Source organism: Triticum urartu, chromosome 4A (genome assembly GCF_056163025.1).
Source record: "Triticum urartu cultivar PI428250 chromosome 4A, HENAU_Tu73, whole genome shotgun sequence".
Lineage (NCBI taxonomy): Eukaryota > Viridiplantae > Streptophyta > Magnoliopsida > Poales > Poaceae > Triticum > Triticum urartu.
Window position 1 is genome coordinate 330,647,076 of NC_141876.1, and position 16,710 is coordinate 330,663,785.

At 46.2% G+C, this 16,710-nt stretch overlaps 1 long non-coding RNA gene across 1 annotated transcript; it reads left to right on the plus strand.

The window, feature by feature from the left end:
* Positions 1-13,505: 13,505 nt before the first annotated feature.
* Positions 13,506-16,472, plus strand: LOC147975755 (uncharacterized). The gene is made up of 3 exons (XR_015602072.1): positions 13,506-14,086; positions 14,864-14,952; positions 16,187-16,472. It is a non-coding gene; the product is annotated as an uncharacterized LOC147975755 (long non-coding RNA).
* The last annotated feature ends 238 nt before the right edge of the window (positions 16,473-16,710 follow it).

A 16,710-nucleotide genomic window follows, 5' to 3' on the forward strand; every position in this document is an offset into this window, starting at 1 on the left:
CAAGGTGGCAAAATCAGCAAAGTCATGTACTAGAAGTGCGAGCTTGATATCAGCTTGAAGGCCATCACGGAACTTCTCATGTCTGCGTGCATCAGTTGCAATGTCTTCTTCAGCATAGCGGGAAAAGTCCAGAAACTCCCGCTGATAAGCTTCGACAGTTTTGTTGCCCTGGGTGAGGTTGCGGAACTCGCGCTTCTTCCGGTCCATGACTCCCTGAGGAATGAAGCGGGCACGGAAAGCAGCTTGGAAGTCTAGCCAGGTGATGATTGTTCCAACTGGCAGAGTACACCTGAGACTGTCCCAGCATTGAGCAGTGGGTCCCTTCAAGAAGAAGGAAGCAAAGGTGAAATAGCTGGCAGGGGCTACATCAGCAGACTCCATCTCATAGGTGATGTCATGGAGCCAGTCATTAGCATCCAGAGGCTGAGTTGAGCTGCGGTACATAGTTGGGTTGAGACGCATGAAATCCTGCAGAGTCACCTGGGCTAGCTGCTGATTCATATTGGGGCGAGGAAACTGAGCCATAATATTCTCCATGAACTGGCGATTCAGCTCAAACTGTTGCATCATCCCAGCCATGTACTCAGGCGGGGGTGGGGGATGGTCACCACGACCACGACCACCTGGTCTAACCATCCTGCTAATATATAACAGGGGTAGTTCAACATTGAGAAATTGCAAGGGCAAGAATCATCCATGATGAAACATGCATAATGAAAGGACACGATAGATACAACATAGTAGTTGGCATATCTTACAAAAGAGATCATGCATAGAGTTCGATATACAGAGTTCAGTAAATAGACTAAAAACATCATAGGCGGCACGTAGGCTCGCGGTGAATGCATCTAACACTAACAAGCAAGCCTACATCAGTCCCAGGAGGAACTGTGGAGGTAGGTGTAGCCTGACAGCTGGTAGTGACGCGACAGGAAGTCCTCATCGTGAGTAGCCTGGGGTCCGCGGATACTCTGGTGCAGAACCCGACGCGCAGGTGGCAGAAGAGGACCAAGTGCGGGAGAGTAGCCTCCCACATCTAGCCAGCCGACGCCCTGGGGCATCATGGTCCTGGCGGGGTAGATCACAGAACGCGAGAGATCACCAGATCGGACAGAGGGGTGCAACAGCATCAGAGCACGGTACAGGTGCTGACGGGTGGTGTACAACTCGTGGCAAAGAGCTCGGTTAGCTCTATCCAGCCCATCAGCATGCAGAACCAGGTTCTGATGGTAGAAGGGCTCTCGGGTGACAGTGGACTAGGCAGCAGTGTAGTATCCCTCCGCACCAACATCGGATGCGATAGCAATGTGCCTGAAAGGGGAGGTGTCCAACTCCCGATACTCTCTATGAAGACGTGTTAGAGCAGCATAAGCAGCATCGTGGACCGCCATGTCAATAGTCACTCCAACACTATGAGCAGTGTGCAGCACGGTAGTGGAGTCATACTCCCGAGAGTAGAGGTGGACGATGGCACGGTACTGCTCCTGGTTAAAGTCCTGGTATTCCTCGTAGACAGTGTACTCAGGGTGCCAGCGATAACCCAGATAGGTCATCATCTCACCCAACACAGCAGGTGATCCTGAGGCACCAATGGCCGTCGTGTGGCACACGACCTGTCTCATGGGTTCCATCTGAAAACAAAGATGTTTCAAAGGAGTCAAATGACAGTGTGGATAAAGTTCAAAATACTACTCTAAAGAACAACTAGGGCTTATCCAACTTTGGGGTGAACGTGGTCACGGGATCCTAATGTTAGAGTTAGTAAAATCGTTTAACCCGAGTAGAAGAGAGTTCAGAGTCCCAGAGTAAGGATCGAGGAGTAAAAGATCCTAATACCACCCAAATGGCGACGTGGGCCCGTAAGGCACACATCCATGTTAGTAAAAAGTTTTGTAATGTCTAGACTCGACTTCGGCCAAGGAGTGTGGAACGGGGATTCCTACAGGCAGTCGGCTCTGATACCAACTTGTGACGCCCCCGATTCAATCGTACACTAATCATACACGCAAACGTGTACGATCAAGATCAGGGACTCACGGGAAGATATCACAACACAACTCTACAAATAAAATAAGTCATACAAGCATCATATTACAAGCCAGGGGCCTCGAGGGCTCGAATACAAGGGCTTGATCATAGACGAGTCGGCAGAAGCAACAATATCTGAGTACAGACATAAGTTAAACAACTTTGCCTTAAGAAGGCTAGCACAAACTGGGATACAAATCGAAAGAGGCGCATGCCTCTTGCCTGGGATCCTCCTAAACTACTCCTGGTCGTCGTCAACGGGCTGCACGTAGTAGTAGGCACCTCCCAAGTAGTAGCAGTTATCATCGACAGTGGCGTCTGGCTCCTGGGCTCCATCGTCTAATTGCAGCAATCGAGTATAGAAAGGGGGAAAAGGGAGAGCAAAGCAACTGTGAGTACTCATCCAAAGCACTCGCAAGCAAGGAGCTACACTACATATGTATGCATTGGTATCAAATGGAAAAAGGGGTAACATATGTGGACTGAACTACAGAAAGCCGGAATAACAGGGGGATAACTAGTCCTATCGAAGACTACGCTTCTGGTAACCTCCATCTTGCAGATGAAGAAGAGAATAGATGGTAAGTTCACCATGTAGCATCGCATAGCATAATCCTACCCGGTGATCCTCCCCTCGTCGCCCTGTTAGAGAGCGATCGCCGGTTGTATTTAGCACTTGGAAGGGTGTGTTTTATTAAGTATCCAGTTCTAGTTGTCATAAGGTCAAGGTACAACTCCAAGTCGTCCTGTTACCGAAGATCACAGCTATTCGAATAGATTAACTTCCCTGCAGGGGTGCACCACATTTCCCAACATGCTCGATGCCCTTTGTCCGGACACACTTGTCTGGGTCATGCCCGGCCTCGGAAGATCAACACGTCGCAGCCCTACCAAGGCACAATAGAGAGGTCAGCACGTCGGTCTAAATCCTATGGCGCAGGGGTCTGGGCCCATCGCCTATTGCACACCTGCACGTTGCGTACGCAGCCAGTGAGCAGACATAGCCTCCCTTATACAAGAGCAAGCGTTCCAGTCCAACCCGGCGTGCGTCGCTCGGTCGCTGATGTCACAAAGGCTTCGGCTGATACCACGACGTCGAGTGCCCATAACTGTTCCCGCGTAGTTGGTTAGTGCGTATAGGCCAGTAGCCAGACTCAGATCAAATACCCAGATCTTGTTAAGCGTGTTATTTTGAAGTAACCACGAACGCCGACCAGGGCCAGGCCCACCTCTCACCTACGTGGTCTCCGCTTGCCCTGTCGCTCTGCCTCAAAGTAACAGTCGGGGGCCGTCGGGAACCTAGGCCCACCACTACCTAGGTGGAACCACCTACCCCTTCAGCCCCCAACACCGGAATCACTTGCGGGTACTCAACGAGCCGACCCGACTTTAGCCACAACATGTATAGTATGTATATATAGTATAAGGCCGTGAAAACACCCGAGTGATCATGGCCCGATAGTATAGCATGGCAGACTGACAAGAATGTAGGGCCACTGATGATAATCTAGCATCCTATACTAAGCATTTAGGATTGCAGGTAAGGTATCAACATTTGTAGCAACAATGACAGGCTATGCATCAGAATAGGATTAACCAAAAGCAGTAACATGCTACACTACTCTAATGCAAGCAGTATAGAGGAGAGTTGGCGATATCTGGTGATCAAGGGGGGGGCTTGCCTGGTTGCTCTAGCAAGAGAGAGAGGTCGTCAACACCGTAGTCGTACTGGGTAGCAGCGACGTCGGTCTCGGTGTCTAGTGAGAGAAGAGGGGAAAGAAACAATAAATATTAAGCAAACAGATGCGTAGCGATGCATGACATGACAAGTAGCGGTGCTAGGGGTACCCTAATGCGGTATGAGGTTGATGAGGACATCAATACCATTGTTACACCCACAGCCCCTGCTGCTATACATACTGGACCAATTACTAGAGCTCGCGCACGCCAATTGAATTATCAGGTACTTTCGTTTCTTGGTAATGATTCTAATGTTCATGAGAATATGATGATGTGTAAATTGGATACATTTGTTTTGCTTACAAATGAAGGGCCTAGCTTGGAGAAGAGAGATGAACCTTGGAGCAAGTTCAAGCATGGAGATGATGGCAGGCGCAACGGGATCAAGAACGGAGTTACAAGTGATGATTTCAGGACTTTGAAGCCACCATAAGGAGTGTATGAAGCCTTGGACGAAATATACAAGATGCCACTTCATAAATTTCGTCCAGAGGCTATTTTAGGTGCTGCGCCACCTTATTATTGGGCCAGGCCCATGTATTTTCAAAATACTTAAGTATAGGCTGTTTTTAGAGTCCGTATGTGTGGGGAAACAAGAGTTAGGGTTGGTTTCGGACCCCTCCTCCAAGGGCCATGAAACCCCTCCCCCTCTTCCTCCATATATACAGCCCTTAGGGCATCGTTTAGACTTCGGGTTTTGTTTAGATTAAAAGTTCGCCATAGCTGCAACTTCGCGTACTTCGTTTGTGTCCAACGACTAGACCAAGGCGTCACAGAACCCCACCTTGATCAATAAAGCTTTCATCTTATATTCGCAATATCCAGATTGCAATCTCAGTTTCTTGCTTGTTCTTCGTTTGCTCGCAGGAAACAGACCCTCATGGTCAGGTTGATCGAGCTCCGGCGTGGTCAATAACCCCTCGGAAGTTGGTTTAGCGATTGCTAAGGCGCGACGTCTCGCACGTTCGTAGTCGAATCGTCAAGGTCGACTCCCACAGAAACGATAGCCACCATCTCATCGAAACATCGGGACACCTTTGCCTCTATCAAGTGGTATCAGATTTTCAGGTTGCTCGATGAGATTTTACAGTTTTTCGTAGTTTAGATCGAGTCTGTTCTTCATACCTACAGTCCACGAAAAAGCCAAAAAAAAATTCGGGTTAGTTCATCATATCCGAACCAATCTGAGCCATTGCATAATCTTTTTATGGTTTTGCATTGTTGAGTTTGCGGTTGCATCGTCGTGTCTAGTTGCTCGGCTTAGTGTCTAGTCCTTTAGAGTTTCGAGTTCTATTCACAAGTAGTCATGCTGCCGCCGCATCATCATCATCACCGCTGCCATATACCACCATTGTCATCACCGCTGCCATATACCACCATCATCATCGCCGCTACCATATACCACATATCCACCGCCATCACGCCAATCCGAGTCCACTTGCAACATATATACGCCACCAGTCCGAGTTCCACCAGATTCATCGTCGCCATCAGTCCGAGTTCCACCAGATTCATCTCCGCCACCAGTCCTAGTCTGAGTCTAGTATTTTGTTACTCTGTTTTGGATTTCCAGATCACGCGATACTCCGAGTCGTGACAGAGTAGGACTCCCGAACTTTCGTGCTACCCACAGAAGAAAAATAGTTCCAAACTCAAAAAAAAATTAAAGTCTGGAAAATTCTGGCTAGGCAGTTTTTGGATCATTTGTAGACTTTTTCAAAAAAAATTGCAGAGCAAAAAAAAGAGGAAAAAAGTGCAAAAATAAGGAAAAAATTTCAGAGAGTGCTCCTCCCTTGTTTACGTGTCGCGCCGTGATTTTGTTCGTGTTCTAGGCTCGCGTCTCTAGTACGGTCTAGCCTAGGACCAGCACAGTACCATCGTTGAGCGTTTATTCAACTTTGCATCTCTGAATTGATTATTGCTGACCTTTTTGCTACCATATTATAAGCCTTCCCAGCTCCACATACATCTACGTCGTGCGTTTGACTCTCCCTGGTAATCGCTCTATCCAAGCTTTGAGAGTTTTGACTACGATGGTTGCCGATCACCGCCTACTGCTGGGTAAGAACTGGTAAGAATTTCAGATTTGCTTGATGGATTTGTGACATCCACCACCACCTCTTGTTAGTAGTCTATAGGATCATATTCTTGTGTGTTTCTATTTCTGCTAACCATGGAAGGATCACAAGCCGACGAGACTGACTGGGAGAACATGACGAACAAAGAGTTACATGATAAGTTTCAGCAAATGATGACTGGACAGATGGAAGATGTGCTAAATAGATTTGAAGAGGCCATGGAGAAGATAGATGGCATTGAGAAGGCGTTCGAAACAAAGCTCGATAACAAGTTTAATGAATTGCTCACGCGTCTTCCACCGCCCGCTGCACCTGTCGCACCTCTACAACAACAACAACATCGTCTTCCAAATCAAGTGGGACGAGCACAACACGTTCCCATTGAGCCTGGTCAAACTTCTGGTGTTGCTGTACCTACTGTTGGTTCTTATGTCGCTCCTGCTGTTACTGCAGAGGTGGAGGACCATTACGGGGATGAGGTTAATCAAAATCAGAACTACGTGCAACCACCACCACCACCACAAGGTCGTCCTCATGCATATCATCACAATGGTAGGGCTGCACCACCACCTGAGGTACATGACCATCTTCCTAAACTAAAATTGAATATTCCACCATTTGAGGGTAGATATGTTCCTAATATATATCTTACTTGGGAGTTAGAAACTGAACAACGATTTACATGTTTACAATATCCTGAGGAGAGATGTGTTCCTGCTGCTGTTTGTGCTTTCACTAGCTTTGCATGTGTTCGGTGGTCTGAACATTGTAGATTATATCCTATTCCAGCTACTTGGGCTGCTTTGAAAACTGCTATGCGTACTCGTTGGGTTCCACCATATTATCAACGTGAATTACTTCAAAAATTGCAGCGCTTAAGACAAGGAAAAAAATTTGTAGAAGAATATTATCAGGAATTACAAACTGGCATGATTAGATGTGGTATTGTTGAGGAGAATGAAGCTATGCTTGCACATTTTATGGGTGGGTTAAATAGAGAGATTCAGACCATTCTAGAGTATAAGGAGTATACTAATATCACTCGTTTATTCCATCTTGCTTAGAAAGCTGAACGTGAAGTGCAGGATCGACAGGCATTGGCGCGAACTAACTTTTCTGCAGGTCGATCTTCATCATGGACACCACGTGCATCCTCTACTTCCACTCCACCAGCACCTCCATCAAGTGCCACCTCCAGCCGTGATACAAGAAAGCAGGCACAACCACCACTATCTGCCAAGAGCACACCTGCCGGACCTGCGCAGAGCTCTTCTTCTTCCATGGCATCAACAGGGCACACAAGTGATATTATTTGTCATCGTTGTAAGGGAAGAGGACATTTTGCGAGAGAATGCCAATCTCCGTGTGTGATGATTGCTACTGAGGATGGTGGGTATGAGTCCGCTAGTGACTATGATGAGGAGACTTTGGCTCTTATTACACATGAAGAACACGGTGGAGAGGATTCTGATCATGAGACGCAATACATGGCTGCTGAAGATGCTGACAGGTATGAATGTTTAGTTGCTCAATGTTTTTGAGTGTGCAGGTTACACAAGCTGAGCAAAATCAGAGGCATAATTTGTTCCATACAAAGGGAGTTGTGAAGGAACGTTCTGTTCGCGTCATCATAGATGGAGGGAGCTGCAATAACTTGGCTAGCATGGAGATGGTGGAGAAGCTATCTCTTACCACAAGACCACATCCACATCCTTACTACATCCAATGGTTCGACAACAGCGGCAAGGTTAAGGTAACACGTACTGTTCGTGTGCATTTTAGTATCTCTACATATGCTGATTATGTTGATTGTGATGTGGTACCTACGCAAGCATGTTCCTTATTACTTGGTAGACCATGGCAATTTGATAAAAATTATGTACACCATGGTAGAAACAATCAGTATACTCTTCTTCATAAGGATAAACATATTACTTTACTTCCTATGACTCCTGATTCCATTTTGAAAGATGATATTAATAGAGCTAATAAAGCAAAACAGGAGAAAAATAAAAGTGAAAATCAAATTGTGGCAAAAGAATTTGAGCAACAAATGCAGCCTAATAATAAACCTTCTAGTGATGCTTTTGAAATTAAATTGAAAAGTGCGTGTTTACTTGTCACCAAATCTGATATTGATGATTTAGATTTTAGCAAATCTGTTTGCTATGCTTTTGTGTGCAAAGAGGCATTATTTTCATTCAAGGACGTTCCTTCCTCTTTGCCTCCTGCTGTCACTAACATTTTGCAAGAGTTCGCTGACGTCTTTCCACAAGACGTGCCACCGGGATTACCACCTATTCGAAGGATTGAGCATCAAATTAACTTAATTCCCGGTGCGTCATTACCCAACCGTGCACCATACTGTACCAATCCAGAGGAGACGAAGGAGATTATGCGTCAAGTACAAGAACTGCTCGACAAAGGTTATATACGCAAATCCCTTAGTCCTTGTGTTGTTCCTATCATTTTAGTGCCGAAAAAGGATGGTACGTCGCGTATGTGCGTTGATTGTAGAGGCATTAATAATATTACTATTTGTTATCGTCATCCTATTCCTAGGCTAGATGATATGCTTGATGAATTGAATGGCTCTACAATATTCTCCAAAGTTGATTTGCGTAGTAGATACCATCAAATTCATATGAAATTGGGAGATGAATGGAAAACAGCATTTAAAACTAAGTTTGGATTATATGAGTGGTTAGTCATGCCTTTTGGGTTAACTAATGCACCTAGTACTTTCATGAGGTTAATGAACGAAGTTTTACGTGCTTTCATTGGACGATTTGTGGTGGTTTACTTTGATGACATATTGATTTATAGCAAATCTTTGGAGGAACATTTGGAACATTTATGTGCTGTTTTTATTGCTCTACGTGATGCACATTTGTTTGGTAACCTTGGAAAGTGCACCTTTTGCACCGACCGAGTATCTTTTCTTGGCTATGTTGTTACTCCACAGGGAATTGAAGTTGATAAAGCCAAGATTGAAGCTATTGAGAGTTGGCCGCAGCCCAAAACGGTCACACAAGTGAGGAGTTTACTTGGCCTCGCTGGTTTCTATAGGCGTTTTGTGAGAGATTTCAGCACCATTGCTGCACCTCTCAACGAGCTTACAAAGAAGGATGTGCCTTTTGTTTGGGGTACCGCACAGGAAGAAGCCTTCATGGTATTGAAAGATAAGTTGACACATGCTCCTTTACTCCAACTTCCTTATTTTAATAAGACTTTTGAGCTTGAATGTGATGCTAGTGGAATTGGATTAGGAGGTGTGTTATTACAAGATGGCAAACCTGTTGCATACTTTTCTGAGAAATTGAGTGGGCCTAGTCTGAACTATTCTACTTATGATAAAGAATTATATGCTCTTGTTCGGACCTTAGAAACATGGCAACATTATTTATGGCCAAAGGAATTTGTTGTACATTCTGATCATGAATCTTTGAAACACATTAAAAGTCAAGCAAAACTGAACCGTAGGCATGCTAAATGGGTTGAATTCATTGAGACTTTCCCTTATGTCATTAAACACAAGAAGGGTAAAGAAAATGTTACTGTTGATGCATTGTCTCGTCGTTATACTATGTTTTCACAACTTGACTTTAAAATATTTGGTTTGGAGACCATCAAAGATCAATATGTTCATGATGCTGAATTTAAAGATGTATTGCAGAATTGTAAGGAAGGGAGAACTTGGAACAAGTTCGTTCTTAATGATGGATTTGTGTTTCGTGTTAACAAGCTATGCATTCCAGCTAGCTCCGTTCGTCTTTTGTTGTTGCAGGAGGCGCATGGAGGAGGATTAATGGGACACTTTGGCGTCAAGAAGACGGGGGATATACTTGCTACACATTTCTTTTGGCCAAAGATGAGACGGGATGTTGAGCGTTTTGTTGCTCGCTGTACTACATGTCAAAAAGCTAAGTCACGACTCAATCCTCATGGTTTATATATGCCTTTGCCTGTACCTAGTGTTCCTTGGGAGGATATATCTATGGACTTTGTTTTAGGTTTACCTCGAACAAAGGGGAGGGATAGCATATTTGTTGTCGTGGATAGGTTCTCGAAAATGGCACACTTTATACCATGTCATATAAGCGATGATGTTGTTAATGTTGCTGATTTGTTCTTTCATGAAATTATTCGCTTGCATGGTGTGCCAAATACTATTCTTTCAGATCATGATACTAAATTTCTTAGCCACTTTTGGAGATGTTTATGGGCTAAGTTGGGGACTAAACTGCTTTTTAGTACTACTTGTCACCCCCAAACTGATGGACAAACTGAAGTAGTCAATAGAACATTGTCTACTATGCTTAGGGCTGTTTTGAAGAATAACAAGAAAATGTGGGAAGAATGCTTACCTCATATTGAATTTTCTTATAATCTTTCATTGCATTCTACTACTAAGATGTGCCCTTTTGAAATTGTGTATGGTTTCCTACCTCGTGCACCTATTGATTTGTTGCCTCTTCCATCTTCGGAGAAGGTTAATTTTGATGCTAAAGAACGTGCTGAATTGATTTTAATAATGCATGAGTTAACTAAGGAAAACATTGAGCGTATGAATGCTAAATATAAACTTGCTGGAGATAAGGGTAGAAAACATGTTGTGTTTGCACCTGGAGATCTTGTTTGGTTACATTTGCGTAAGAATAGGTTTCCTAATTTGCGCAAATCAAAGCTAATGGCACGTGCTGATGGTCCTTTTAAGGTGTTAGAGAAAATAAATGATAATGCATATAAACTTGAGTTGCCTGCAGATTTTGGGGTTAGTCCCACTTTTAACATTGCAGATTTGAAGCCTTATTTGGGTGAGGACGATGAACTTTCGTCGAGGACGACTTCATTTCAAGAAGGGGAGGATGATGAGGACATCAATACCATTGTTACACCCACAGCCCCTGCTGCTATACATACTGGACCAATTACTAGAGCTCGCGCACGCCAATTGAATTATCAGGTACTTTCGTTTCTTGGTAACGATTCTAATGTTCAGGAGAATATGATGCTGCGTAAATTGGATACATTTGTTTTGCTTACAAATGAAGGGCCTAGCTTGGACAAGAAAGATGAACCTTGGAGCAAGTTCAAGCATGGAGATGATGGCAGGCGCAACGGGATCAAGAATGGAGTTACAAGTGATGATTTCAGGACTTTGAAGCCACCATAAGGAGTGTATGAACCCTTGGACGAAATATACAAGATGCCACTTCATAAATTTCGTCTAGAGGCTATTTTAGGTGCTGCGCCACCTTATTATTGGGCCAGGCCCATGTATTTTCGAAATACTTAAGTATAGGCTGTTTTTAGAGTCCGTACGTGTGGGGAAACAAGAGTTAGGGTTGGTTTCGGACCCCTCCTCCAAGGGCCACTAAATCCCCCCCTCTTCCTCCATATATACAGCCCTTAGGGCGTCGTTTAGACTTTGGGTTTTGTTTAGATTAAAAGTTTGCCATAGCTGCAACTTCGCGTACTTCGTTTGTGTCCAACGACTAGACCAAGGCGTCACAGAACCCCACCTTGATCAATAAAGCTTTCATCTTATATTCGCAATATCCAGATTGCAATCTCAGTTTCTTGCTTGTTCTTCGTTTGCTCGCAGGAAACATACCCTCGTGGTCAGGTTGATCATGCTCCGGCGTGGTCAATAACCCCTCGGAAGTTGGTTTAGCGATTGCTAAGGCGCGACGTCTCGCACGTTCGTAGTCGAATCGTCAAGGTCGACTCCCACAGAAACGATAGCCACCATCTCATCGAAACATCGGGACACCTTTGCCTCTATCAGAGGTGGTACCGGTGAAGGGGGGAAACATCCAGGAAAATATCCCCGGTGTTTCGCGTTTTCAGACAGATGAACCGAAGGGGGAAAGTTGTGTGTTCGCTATGCTAGGGATGCGTGGCGGACAAACAGGCTACGTATCCGGATTCGTCTCGTCGTTCTGAGCAACTTTCATGTAGAAAGTTTTTCCATCCGAGCTATGGTTTATTTTATATTGACTTTAAAAGATTTAAATCAATTTTAGGATTTATTTAATTAATTTAATTGAACATTATCCAGAACAGTGTTTGCTGACATTAGCATGATGTGAGCAGTCAACGTTGACCGTTGACCTGGTCAACCTGACGTTTGGGTACAGTGGGACCCACCTATCATACACTGTTAGGTTGATTAGGGTTTAGGTTAAACTAATTACTGTTTAATTAAACCAACAGGTTAATTATATTAATTAAATAGGATTAATTAACTTAATTAATTAATTAAATTTATTATTATTATTTTCTTTTTTTTGTAAAACCGTTCTGGGCATGGGCCCCGTTCGTCATAGGGCCAAAGGCCAAAGCGGGCGTCGGGCGTTAGCGGGCGCGACCCGAACTGGCGCATGCCCAGGTGCGGGCGGAGCCAACAGGGGCCGGAGCAGGGGGTGTTGGCCACGGCGAAGCCGGCCGGGAGCTGCACCGGCGAGACGGCCAAGTGGCAGACAGCAGCGGAGGACGGGGGGTTCGCGCGAGGGGGCGGCCGGGGAGCAGCGCAGCAGAAGGGGAAGACGAGTCAAGGCAGCATCAGGATGGCGCCGAGGGGTGGTGCGGGTGAGTGGCGGCGTGCATGCGGTCAGGACGGCGTCGAGCGGCAGGTGGCGGCGGCACAACGGAGCAGGGTGGTCGGGACCGTGGAGGACGCTGGCGGCGGGCGGCGTGGCGCAACGGAGTAGTAGCGCGCGCGGCAGAGCGGCAGAGGCGGGACGCGGGTGCGCGGACGGGCGCGGTCACCGCGCGGTGAGCGCGAGCGCGCGCGCAGAGGGGGAGCGGGGTGAGCAGCGGTAGTGGGACGCGCGACCGGACACAATAGGGGGCGGGGTGAGTGTGTGGGTTGCCGCGGGTGGCGTAGCCCTGGTGAGCGCGACGCGAAGCGGTGCAGTGAGGCCAGCGCGGTCACGGGCGGCCGCAGTTTAGGGAAGGGAGGCAAGGCGGACGCGTGCGCACGAGGGGGAGAGGAGAAGGCGGAGCTCACGAGGGAGTAGGGATCAGGGCAATGGTGCTCGTGGTGGGGGACGGGAACGACGGCGTCGACGTAGACGAGGTAGGCCAGCGGGGAGGAGGAGGCAGTCCGGCAGGGAAGCTCCGAGCACCGGCGTCGGCGTCGGCGTCGGGGGTGGAGCGGCGACGGGATCGGGCTCCTCCCGATCCAGATCCAATGGAGGGGGAGGGGGAGCGAGTGGGGCGATTAGATTAGGGTTTCAAGGGGGAGAGGATAAGGGAGTGCCGGTTGGGCCGGCCGGCAGCTGGGGCGGTGGTCTGCTGGGCCTGAGCCCAGTGGGAGGGGGTTTCCTTCTCTCCTTTATTTTCGTTTAGTTTTTGTTTTTCTTTTTCTTTTTATTTTTTTTTTCTGTTTTAATTCATTTTAAAATACTTAGGTCTTTTATAAAATCATGGATCCCACACCATAAATTCCTAGGCATTTAATTGCAGACCTTGAACTTTTTTGTTTTAAATTTTGAAAAACTTTTATTGTTGACATTATTTTGAATTTAAATTTTGAAAAGTTTTGATCCAACACTATATTAACAACAGTAACCGGGGTGACGTGGCACCGTTAATGTGGGATTACTGTAGCTTAATTACCCGGGTGTTACATCATCACTCCAGATCTCTCTTTGTTTTCGTTTCTCCAGGAGAAGACATGGCAGCCGCCTCATCCCGAAGCAAAGCTCGCCTCCGACCTCGTCTCCTCCCGCTCGCTTGCAAACAACGTGAGGCGTCTCTGCCTCCTCGCGTTGGCCATCTCCAGGCCTCAATGCCCTGCAGCTTGCGTCCCCATGCTCCTCGTCGTCGGAACCCCGCCAAGACCCAAGTTGCGCCATGGCCTTCCCGACGCCATCCGCAGCTGCCGGATCGGGCTCGTCCCCGAGGGATCCGCCCCCTCCTCTCCCTCCCCGGAGTCCGCGCGCCTGGACCTCCCCTGCGCCTCAAGCTCGTCTTCGTTGGATCCGTCGCCAAGCGCCGCCGCGTCCCCGTTGTCTCCGTCCGGTCCGTGCCCGTGCCCCTTTTCCCGAGTGCCCCCGCCTGGATCCACTCCTCCTCACCTCGTCCGCGTCGCCGGGATCGCGCCAAGTCCGCCACTGCGTCCTCTGCTTCCCCTGCAACGAGCAACATCCGCTCGCTAGTTGACCGCGTCAACCCGCGACCTGGGTCCTTACCTCGCCAGCCGCCAGCTTCGACCGGGCCTTAGCCCATGGGTGAGCTGCCCAGCGCCTGCTTGTTTTGCCTGTTAGCCAGATTCGGCCCGTATAGTGTTTTTTTCCTCCGAACGAATTTAATCAATTATTCCAGGAACTGTTGTTTTACAGAAAACCCTCCTCGTTCATGCATTTAATAACTCCACGACTATGCATCATATGTAAAAACTTCATAAATGTAAAATGTTTAGAATTTCATCTAGTTTCATAATATGCCACTTTCATCTATGTTTAAAATGTTGTTTGATTAAATTTGCTCAAATGCCATGCTAAAATGATTTATTTAATAACCAAATAACCGTAGCTCCAAATCTAATAAATTTATATGTAAATGGGGTGGAAAATGCATAGAGTAACTTGGTGCACTTTATTTTGATGTTTAACAACTTTAAAAATGTGATTTGGGGCAGAACAGTACCAAATTCAAAATATGCGCATGAGGATTTTCCGGAATTGTTGTTTGTTATTTCCGGCCTCATTTAAACTTGCTTAAATAGATAGTTTACTTATGCTTCAGCTCTTGCCATTTCTAACAACATTTATTATTGTTGGGTACATAAATGAGAGCGAACTAAATAATTGAATGTGGTGTTTCGTCAATATGCAACTTGTTGCAAATTGAGCTCCACTTAATTTATAGTGTTGTTTGTTGCACTTTGTCATGCCATTACTCATTAAACAGGACATGCATCATACTTGAGTGTGCATCATGACATGCTTATGCTTGTTGGTTTACCGTGGTGTTTACTTCTTTCTGATTGCGCTTCTCCTTGATAGTTCCGGTTACCTTGCGATTGTGAGGACCCGTTGGACTACATTGGTTCGTCTACTTCATGGACTCGTTCTTCTTCCTAGCGGGATTTCAGGCAAGATGACCGTCACCTTGGATCTCACTACTATCATTGCTATGCTAGTTGTCTCAATGCTATCGCTATGTCACGCTACCTACCACTTGTTTATCAAGCCTCCCAAATTGCCATGATAGCCTCTAACCTTTTTCACCATCCCACCAAACCGTTGTTTGGCTATGTTACTGCTTTGCTCAGCCCCTCTTATAGCATGCTAGTTGCAGGTGCAGTTGCAGGTTGTTCCATGTTGGGACGTGGATATCGTGGAATATCACAATATATCTTATTTAATTAATGCATCTATATAGTTGGTAAAGGGTGGAAGGCTTGGCCTTTTTCCTAGTGTTTTGTTCCACTCTTGCCGCCCTAGCTTCCGTCATACTGGTGTTATGTTCCTTGATTTTACGTCCCTAACACGATGAGGGTTTATGGGCCCCTCTTGACAGTTCGCTTTGAATAAAACTCTTCCAACAAGGCCCAACATTGATTCTACCATTTGCCTAATAACAACTAAAACTTGCATAGGGACCGGCTAGCACCCGAGGATAATTAATCAACCCCCCGGGCCAATGCTCCTCTGAGTGTTGGTCCAAACTGAGAAGACTGTGGGGCCACCACGGGGAAACTCGAGGTCTGGTTATTCGTAGGATGTCTCATCCGGTGTGCCCTGAGAACGAGATATGCGCGGCTCCTATTGGGATTTGTCGGCACATTCGGGCGGTCTTGCTGGTTTTGTTTTACCATTGTCGAAATGTCTTCTGCGCCGGGATCCCGAGTTTGATCGGATGTCCCGTGATGGAGGATTGTCTCCGCGGATCGTGAGCTTGTCATGGGATAAGTTGGGACACCCCTGCAGGGTTTAAACTTTCGAGCGCTGTGCCTGTGGTTATGTGGAAGATGGGAATTTGTTAATATCCGGTTGTAGTGGACTTGAACTAAACTCATTTAAAATACACCAACCGCGTGCGTAACCGTGACTGTCTCTTTTTGGGTGCATTCGAGAAGAGAACACGGTTGGGTTATGTTTGAACGTAAGTAGTTCAGGATCACTTCTTGATCATTACTAGTTTGCGACTGTTTGCATAGTTTCTCATCTTATTCTTGTACTGTAAGTTAGCCACCATACAATGCTTAGTCGCTTGCTGTAACCTCACCATTTATCCATTCCATAGCCATTAAGCTTTGCTATTCTTGATACCCATGGTAATGGGATTGCTGAGTCCTCGTGGCTCACAGATTACTACAACAACAGTTGTAGGTACAGGTAATGCGATGATCTGACGTGAGAGCGATGCTTGATTGCTTTTGGAGTTCTTCTTCTTCTTCGATCAAGGAACAAGTTCCGGCTCGGGAGCCTGGGATTAGCAGGGTGGATGTCGTTCTTCTTTTTTATTTGATTTCATCCGTAGTCAGATCCTGCTCTTCTGTATGATGATTGCTACGTATTGATGAATTGTTGTATTCATGATGTAGCTTGTGGTGAGTGTAAGACTTTATCTTGTATTCTCATCTATTCAGTACATGGTATGTTGTAATGATATCCACCTTGCTATGCACTCGAAATGCGGTTGTGCCCCAATCATGAATTCATCACGTGATTGGGATAGAATCGCATCTTGGGCGCTACACACACCGATGAATAATCAGGTGAATTCCCTCATGGGAGTTGTACAGGAGGAAGTACCCGTAGTGCAAGATTTTTCCGATGTATATCCGGAGGTATTACCAGGAATGCCAACGGACAGAGACATTGAGTTTTTGATTGAGTTATTGACC